The sequence below is a fragment of the Bufo bufo genome, chromosome 11, assembly GCF_905171765.1.
Source record: "Bufo bufo chromosome 11, aBufBuf1.1, whole genome shotgun sequence".
Classification (NCBI taxonomy): Eukaryota; Metazoa; Chordata; class Amphibia; order Anura; family Bufonidae; genus Bufo; species Bufo bufo.
The window spans coordinates 30,375,963-30,385,001 of record NC_053399.1 but is presented as its reverse complement, the minus strand read 5'-3'; the positions used below and the strand labels follow the sequence as shown (position 1 = coordinate 30,385,001).

Genomic DNA, 9,039 nt, shown 5'->3' with positions numbered 1-9,039 from the left:
GCACGGGAGTACACAGCATCATAGATTACAATGATCCTGTGCACATCGGGCCACCCGCGGGGCTATTGTCCTGCACTCATATGATCTTATGAGTGCGGGACAATAGCCCTGCGGGCGACCCGACGTACACAGCATCATTGTAATCTATGATGCTGTGTGCTCCCATGCACACGATCAATGCCGCTCCGGGACATATGACCCGCTCACAGACCCTATGTCTCGGAGGGCATACGGTCGTGTGCAAGGGCCCTTACAGTATGAAGATGTAATACGTTAACCCAGTTCCTTTATCTGCAAGTCACTTACTTATAGATACTGAAAGAAAAAGTATCAGTCTGGATCAGCCTGTGAATAATCACCTTCACACATCAGCCTTTCCACATTACTCACACCACTGACTTGTTGGATGGCGTGTTTGTTGCACATGCTTCTTTTCCTTTTTAACAAAACTGAAATTGTATAAAATTATTTAATTAGTTCTTCTTTTTAACTATAGATGCAAATAGGTTAGACCAGGGGTGCACACCCTTTGTGAGCCAATACCAAGATTGGAGCCTCCACAGACATGAGGTATAAGGGAAAGATCTGCACCTGTTCTGTGTTTGAGCCGCAACTGGTTTTGGCTCAAAATCACTGATGGAAATCATTGACCGAACACTGTCTGTGTTTATAAAGGTCTCTTTACACGGGACGACAGAGCAGCAGATTGTTGGGAAGGAAGATTTCCTTCCCGACAATCTGCTACTTGCTGGTGGGGGAAACTGATGCATTTACATGCAACGATCTCCTCCACAGTATGGGGAGGAGCGATCGCTAATGCCATCGCTCTTCCCCATACTGACTTGTTTGACGGCAGCAGATCGATTATGTGTACACAGAGTGATCTGCTGCCAGCAAACTCTGATTTTCGTGTACGCACAAACGATCGAATTTAACAGATGAATGAGCGTTTTGCTTGTTCATCGGGTAATTAGCGGTACATTTACACCGCCATATAATTGCTAACGAGCGTTCCTATGAACACTCGTTAGCGATTAGGACTCTCGGCTCTTGTGAAGGGCCCTTAAGGCATTAGCCTTTTTTTTAGCTCCTTCTTTTCATTTTTTTGTGCATGAGGTCATAAATAAGGATTTTCATCCGAAACACGTTGACTGCAGTGTGCGGTACAGACTCATGTAATTTTTAATGTATTTTCAATAAACTTTGGATTTTTACAGATTTCAAGTGCTGGAATTTTTATTTTTGGATATGAAAAGTATATGCTACAAATGTTAGATGCTGGTTTCACCTAACGGGACTCCCAACTTTGTGGAGCATGGGATCCCTTTCTCCCCATTCTGCACTCCAGAAACTGCACTATGTGAGTTTATTGAAGCAGCAGAGTGTTTTACTAGCCCCATAAACTGCAATGAAGATAATGACATGCATGCACGGCCACCTCTCCACCTTATCTACTTCTTTTTGGAGTGTCACACAAGGGTTATAAGGGCGCCTTCACACGCGGCAGATTTTGTGGAAGAAAATTCTGCAACTGAAAATTAATTCCAATAACCTAAATGGGGCTTGCAGAAATCCATGCGCTTGCTGCTCCATTCAGATGAACGGAATTGATTTTCAGTTGCGGAATTTTCTGCCACAAAATGTGCAGCGTGTAAAGGCACCCCCTCATTCTGCCAACATATGTGGGTCCCAGATATGCAGTGTGCCATGTGAGCAGCCACCAGACACAGGCAAGCATTTCTGTGACCTGATGGTTAAGGGCCTCATGTGGCCTCTGGGCCGCAGGTTGTGCAACCCAAGGCTGAAAGTTCAAAGAATACAACGGCAGTCTAAAAATGTACAAATTGAAATATTAGGCTTTATGTCAATCAGTTTTCACTGGCCTTAAAGGGGTTGTCCCACCAGAAACGCAGTCCGTGGGATGATCAGCTAGTCACCACAGGTCCTTTTCTCAAAAATTTAATGAATGGCTGACCATGTCATACATGGTCCACCAGAACAGGAGATACTTCTACAGAGCATCTCTCCATCCTGTATATTGCTGACCCGCTGTTTGCGGGCTACAATTCGGGCACGGCCAGCACATGTTCGTGTGCATAAGCCCTGAGGGTAAATGCACATGTTCAGCATTTATGTGTGGACAATCCACACTGAAATCCGCAGGTGTTCGCAGGGAAATCCATGCGGTCAATCCGCATCAATTGGTGCGGATTTCCCTCTCCCCATTGAAGTGAATGGAGAAAATCCGGTCAGGAAAAATTAAATAAATTTACATTCTGCGGATTTTAAAATCTGCATCGTAGGTTAAAATCGACGTGGAAGAAATCTGCATCGTGTGCATGGGAATTTCAAATCCTCATAAAATACAATATACATGACCTACTGTGCGGATTTTCTGCACGCAATCCTGATCGTGTGCATTTAGCCTAAGGGTCCATTCACACGTCAGTGATGTATTGCCGGCACCCGCAATAGAACTGCCTATTCTTGTCCGCAATTGCGGACAAGAATAGGACATGTTCTATTTTTTTGCAGAGCCGCGTCCCAGAAGTTCTGGCCCGAAGCCCGGAAGTTCGGGGCCGTACTCCGGAAATGCGGATGCGGAGAGCACATAGTGGGGCTGTTCACATGAGCGGTGATTTAAACGCATCACTTGTGTGTTGCGTGAAAATCGCAGCAAGCTCTATTTTGTGCGTTTTTCACGCAACACAGGCCCCATAGAAGTGAATGGGGCTGCGTGAAAATCGCAAGCATCCGCAAGCAAGTGCGGATGCGGTGCGATTTTCACGCACGGTTGCTAGGAGACGATTGGAATGGGGACCCGATCTTTATTATTTTCCCTTATAACATGGTTATAAGGGAAAATAATAGCATTCTTAATACAGAATGCATAGTACAATAGTGATGGAGGGGTTAAATTTTTTTAAAAATTAACTCACCGAGTCCACTTGATCGCGTAGTTGCAGATCTCTGTCTTCTTCTGTAATGTTGAGCTGCTGGCTAAGGACCTGTGGTGACGTCACATCACATGATCCAATCACATGGTCCCTCACCATGGTGATGAACCATGTGATTGGACCATGTGACGAGCACAGTGACATCATCAAAGGTCCTATTCCTGTGCACAGCAAAGAAGAAGACAGAAGAGAAGCGGGCTGCGCGAGCAAGTGGATTAAGGCGAGTTAAATTATTATATATATTTTTTTTAACCCCTCCAGCGCTATTGTACTATGTATTCTGTATTCAGAATGCTATTATTTTCCATTATAACCATGTTATAAGGGAAAATAATACAATCTACAGAACACCGATCCCAAGCCCGAACTTCTGTGAAGAAGTTCGGGTTTGGGTACCAAACATGCCGATTTTTCTCACGCGCGTGCAAAACGCATTACAATATTTTGTACTCGCGTTGAAAAATCGCGCATGTTCCCGCAACGCACCCGCACCTTTTCCCGCAACGCCCATGTGAAAGAGGCCTAAGAGATATGGGGGTTCAGGACTATACACAAGATATCTGTCAGCTGAAAGCTTGTCTGGCCGACAGCTATCTCGTCTGATCCCATTACATTTGGAGTCCTTTTGAGCCTTTTCCATCTGACATCCATTTTTTAGACTGATTTTTTTTTCCGTCTAAAAAAACGTATCTCAGGCAGAAATGGCTCAAAAGGACTCCAAATATGCATAAGGCTACTTTAACACTAGCGTTTTTGCTGGATCTGTCATGGATCAGCAAAAATGCTTCCGTCATGATAATACAACCGTCTGCATCCGTTATAAACTGATCCGGTTGGATTATCTTTAAAATAGCCAAGACGGATCCGTCATGAACTCCATTGAAAGTCAATGGGGGACGGATCTGTTTTCTATTATGTCCGAGAAAACGGATCCTTCCCCATTGACTTACATTGTGAGTCGTGACAGATCCGTCTTGCTCCGCACCACATCGCGGACAGAAAAACGCTGCTTGCAGTGTTATTCTGTCGGCGATGGGGACGCAACCAAACGGAATGGACTGCATTTTGGTGCATTCTGTTTCGTTCAGTTCAGTTTTGTCCCCGTTGACAATGAATGGGAACAAAACTAAAGTGTTTTCCTCCGCTATTGAGATCCTATGACGGATATCAAAAGCGGAAAGGGAAAACTCAAGTGTGAAAGTAGCCTTAGTCATGCACAGTATCAGAATGGAAAATGAAGCGATGATGTGAACTTCCCTTAAAGTTGTTTTCCGCGTGTATGACCAGCTTAAAGGGTTTGGCCCATCTCACACATTGGTGGTATATCGCTAGGCTATGCCACCAATGTCTGATAGGTGCGGGTCCCACCTCTGGGACCTGCACCTATCTCTAGAAAGGAGCCCGCAAAGTGAAAGAGAGCGCAACATGCATGCGCAGCCACCCTCCATTCATTTCTGTGGGAGGGGCGGCGTGCTTGTTTTTTTCCCGGCAGTCCCATAGAAATAAATTAAGGGCGGCTGTGCATGCGCAGTTCGCTGTACTTCATTTTGCGAGTTCTGTTCTAGAGATAGGTGCGGGTCCCAGAGGTGGGACCCTAACCTATCAGACATTGGTAGCATATCCTGGCGATATACCACCAATGCGTGAGATGGGCCAACCCTTTTAAAGGTGTTTTTCAAGAGTACAATATTGATGACCTATCCTCAGGATGATCCGTTTTTTTGCAGATCCATTGTAACAATGCCTGACCTCGTCTGCAAAATGGACAAAAATAGGACTTGCAGACACGGAATGCACACAGTCATTTCCGCTTTTTTTCAAGCCCCATTGAAGTGAATGGTTCCGCATATGGACCTATAAAAAAAGGTAACGGAAAACAAAAAGTTTGTGTGCATGAGCCCTTAGATCGGTGGGGGTCTGACTCCTGGCACCCCATCAAGTATACTTTTTTTTTACCGAACTGTGAAGGATACAAGAATATAGTGTGCTGCGTTTTTGTATTTTTTTTCTTCTAACGTATACGTTTTTTTCCACTGGACCCCACAAGATGGAATGACACAGTCTACACTATTATCAGGGGTGCAACACCAATGGGGCGATTGCATCGGGCAGCACCAGGTAGGGGCAAGAAAGAGTAGGATAGCGCAGTTTGTTTTTGCCTCAGGCAGCAGAAAGGCTAGGGGCATCCCTGACTATTATATACCTTTATTTTATGGCATACGGACATATTCTGACCTAAAACCACTCTCCTGGCCTCACAGACCCCTAAGGACACGTTTGGCGTATGCATGGTGAGCCTTCCTGGCGTACATGCTACACGCCATTGAAAAACCTAGGGCACCATACTGTATAGCGTTATAACTCTGGACCGTATGGTTATTTTCACACTTTATCACCTCGCACCCTATAGGGAGCGGTACCCACAGATTGTACCTCACAGGGCACCATCCAAAATGGAGGCAGCCTTGTCTGGGACACATACGAAGGCCAATGTGACTGGAATTTATCTGATTTTCTGCAGAAAAAAAATTCCACAGCAGTGAGATGCACGCTAGGGTGATTGGGAAAAGTACAACTCTCAGTCTTAAACCATCACACTGGGAGTTTTCCCGCTTTTTGAGAACAGTGACACAGTAGGCTATGACATCGAGGTGTCAAACACCAGGATGACGTCATCGCAAGCCGACCCGTGCGCCTCGCACAACATCCGGGCACCTCAGAGAGGAATGGGCGGGAAGAAAAAAAAAAAAAAAAAAAGCCGATGACGTCGCCGGGCGCGCTCACGGCGCAGAAGCTCGCGTGGACGCGCCTGTGACAGAGAGCGAGCGCTAGAGAGGGGGGGTGTTACGAGCTCAGTCCTAGGCTGACTCTCCCCGGCCCTTTCCTCATTTCAGTGACATCTCATTCATAGACCCTTCCCCCTCCCCCAGTTCTTCAGCCGCCGTGTGACCGCAGCACCGGCCCGCTCTGCTCCCTTCGTGTCCCCCGTGGGGGTTAGGGAGAAGGGGGATGACGAGACCGTCTGTTCGGGGCCGAAAGACGCTGCTGCCCGTCACTACCTCCGCCTGAGAGGCGGCCGCCTCTCCTCCGCAGTCTCCAGCGCCCCTTCTTCTCGTCCTCCGGTGGCAGGTGAGTCTTATTTCTGACTGCGCCACAACAAGCAGAGGCGGTAAAAAGCTTGCGGGGGAGGGAGGCTCGCGCGGCGGGGGTGAGGCGAAGGCCTCGGCCGCTTCGGTGGGGCGCTGAGCTGGGCCCGAGCCTTGCAGCAGTGGGCGGATAGCGGTCTAATAATGAAAAAAAAATAAAAAAAATCCCACTGCGCAACCACCGCGGCCTGCGGGAGCGGCGCGGTGCGGTAATCCGGCCTGCAAAGGTGCGGGGGAGCGGCGGCGTAATCCGGCCTGCAGAGGTGCTGGGGAGCGGCGCGGTAATCCGGCCTGCCGTGGAGCGGCGCGGTAATCCGGCCTGCGGGGGAGCGGCGCGGTAATCCGGCCTGCGGGGGAGCGGCGCGGTAATCCGGCCTGCGGGGGGGGGGCTCGTGAGGCGGAAAATTTCAGCTGAAACCCCCTTTCATCTCTCCCCTCCTCCTCCTACTTTTCCCACCCTCTTCCTCCATTATTTTATCCCCCCCCCCATACCTTTACATTAGGAAGTTGCTTAATTGGCAATTCCCTGCTAAATCCATAGGCACACCGTCGTAGCCGTTTTTGCGGTCTGCATTTTACGGAACATCCGGCCTATAATAGAACAGTCCTATCCTCATCCATAACGAGGACGTATGGTGGGGTTGGTGCACGGTGTCCTGTTCTCATCTTTTGCGGCCTCGTTGAAGTGAATGGGTTCACAGCCAACCCACCTAAAATGCGGACTGAAGCGACAGTCATTGGCACGAGCCCTTAGTGTGGAGCTCTTCCGAGAAGGCTTTCTACAAGATTTTGGAGGGGGTTTGTGGGAATTTTGCCCATTCATTCAGAAGATGATTTGTGAGGTCAGGGGCTGATGGTGGAAGAGGAGGCCTGGCTCGTAATCTCCGTTCTAGTTCATCCCAAAGGTGTTGGTTGGGGTTCTGTACGGACCAGTCAAGCTTTTCCACACCAGACTCCCCACAACCTTGGACCTTGCTATGCGTACTAGGGGGCAGTCGTGTTCTAGCAGAGAAGAGCCTTCCCTAAACTGTTCCCACAAAGTTGGAGGCCTGCAGTTTTCCGAAATGTCTTGGTATACTGAAACCCAAGGGGTTCTGCAGTTTGTTTAAACTGATGATCTATCCTCTGGATAGATCATCAGCATCTGACCGGCGGGGGTCCGACACCTGGGACCCCTGCCGATCAGCTGTTTTAGAAGGCAGCGGCGCTCCAGCAGTGCCGCGGCCTTCTCACTGTCTACCGTTGGCCCAGTGACGTCACGACTAGTATTAACTGGGCGGGGCTAAGCTTTATTCATGTGAAGAGCTTAGTCGCGCCAGTTGATACTAGTCGTGACGTCACTGGGCCAGCGGTAAACAGTGAGAAGGCCGCTCCGCTGCCTTCTCAAATAGCTAATCGGCGGGGTTTGGACCCCTGCCGGTCAGATGCTGATGATCTATCTAGAGGATAGATCATCAGTTTAAGCAAACTGCAGAAACCCTTTAAATATCAACCCTCCTCCAAACTTTACAGTTGGCACAATGCAGTCAGGCAAGTGACGTTCTCCTGGCATTTGCCAAACCCAGACTCGTCCTTCAGAGCTTTGTTCATTGCTCTACGTTTCCACTGCTCCAGAGTCCAGTGGCGGCATGTCTTACACCACGCCATCCAGCGCTCTGCATTGTGCTTGTATGCAGCCGCTGGGCCATGAAAACCCATGTCATGATGCTCCTGGCGCAGGTGAAAGGGGTATTCCTGTCTTGGACAATTGCAGTAGAGTGCATGCGTGGCTACCCTCCATTCATTTCTATGGGCCTGCCGAAAATAGCCCATAAGCCCCATAGAAGTGAATGGAGCGGTGGGCTTGCTTGCGTACAGCGCTTCTCGTTTATTTCAATGGGACGTCAGACAACAACCGAGCCCGCCGCTTGACTATTTTCAGCAGTCCCATAGAAATGAATGGAGGGCGGCACTTCAAAGGCTTAGTTCTCCAGAGGTGGGACCTGCACCTATAGGACATTAAGGCATATCCTAGCTATATACCCCCAATGTCAGATGGGAATACCCCTTTTAATGGCAGTTATGGAGTCGGTGGTTGATTTTTATGTACTTCGTCACCCAGTAACTTTTACGTGGTCTCCACGTTGTGGCTGAGTTTCTGTGATTCCTAAACGCTTCCACTTCATGATAATACCGCTCACAGGTGATGGTGGAGGAAACCACAAGAAACTGACTTGTGGCATCCTATTACAGGACCACGCTGAAATTCAGTGATCACTTAACGAGTCGTTCTTTCAAGCCGGTGTAACCTCTGAGGCCTGTGATTGTCTGCTGTGGTCATATGACCCAGGCGCTTCCTGGTCCTGCAAGGACCGGGAACGGAGCAGCGGTGAGACAGCGGACAGGTGAGTCTTACAGGCCCGACATTCTGTAAAATGCGGAACACACACGCGGTCTGTATCCATGTCAGGATGAATACCCTGCAGACTTGATACCAGTGAGTTGTACAGGGCTTCACGGTACCAGCATCCGCAGAGTAATCTGACCCGCTGTGCAGATTTGGAACCCGCAGCAGATTTTTGGTGCAGGTTTCACAGTTTGCAATGCATAGGGTAAATTCTGCAGTGGAAATGCTGCCCTATGTATCTGTAACTCGAGGGTAATTGTACACTACTCACAAAAAGTTAGGGATATTTGGCTTTCGGGTGAAACTTATGAAAAATGTAAAAAGTTCGCACCACAGTGATGATATATCATGAAGGCAGGGCATTTAAGTAGAAGCAGCAATGGTGATTTCCTTATCTCAAAAATTGATTTAAAGGGATTCTGTCATCAGAATTTAGGCCTATAACCTAAACATATGGCGAGGTCCCTACTAATACACTGAATCCTAAAGTGACCTTATCAAATGCGCCTGTGGCTCTATAATCATATAAAACAGGTTTATATAACCTGTC

At 48.2% G+C, this 9,039-nt stretch overlaps 1 protein-coding gene across 1 annotated transcript in view; it reads left to right on the top strand.

Moving 5' to 3' along the window:
• The first annotated feature begins 5,737 nt into the window (after positions 1 to 5,737).
• PPM1A (protein phosphatase, Mg2+/Mn2+ dependent 1A) overlaps positions 5,738 to 9,039 on the top strand; it is a 47,487-nt gene continuing 44,185 nt past the window's right edge. Inside the window, exon 1 of the mRNA XM_040411204.1 lies at positions 5,738 to 6,086. The gene's annotated coding sequence lies outside the window, so the exon portion shown is untranslated. The remainder of the gene's footprint in view (positions 6,087 to 9,039) is intronic.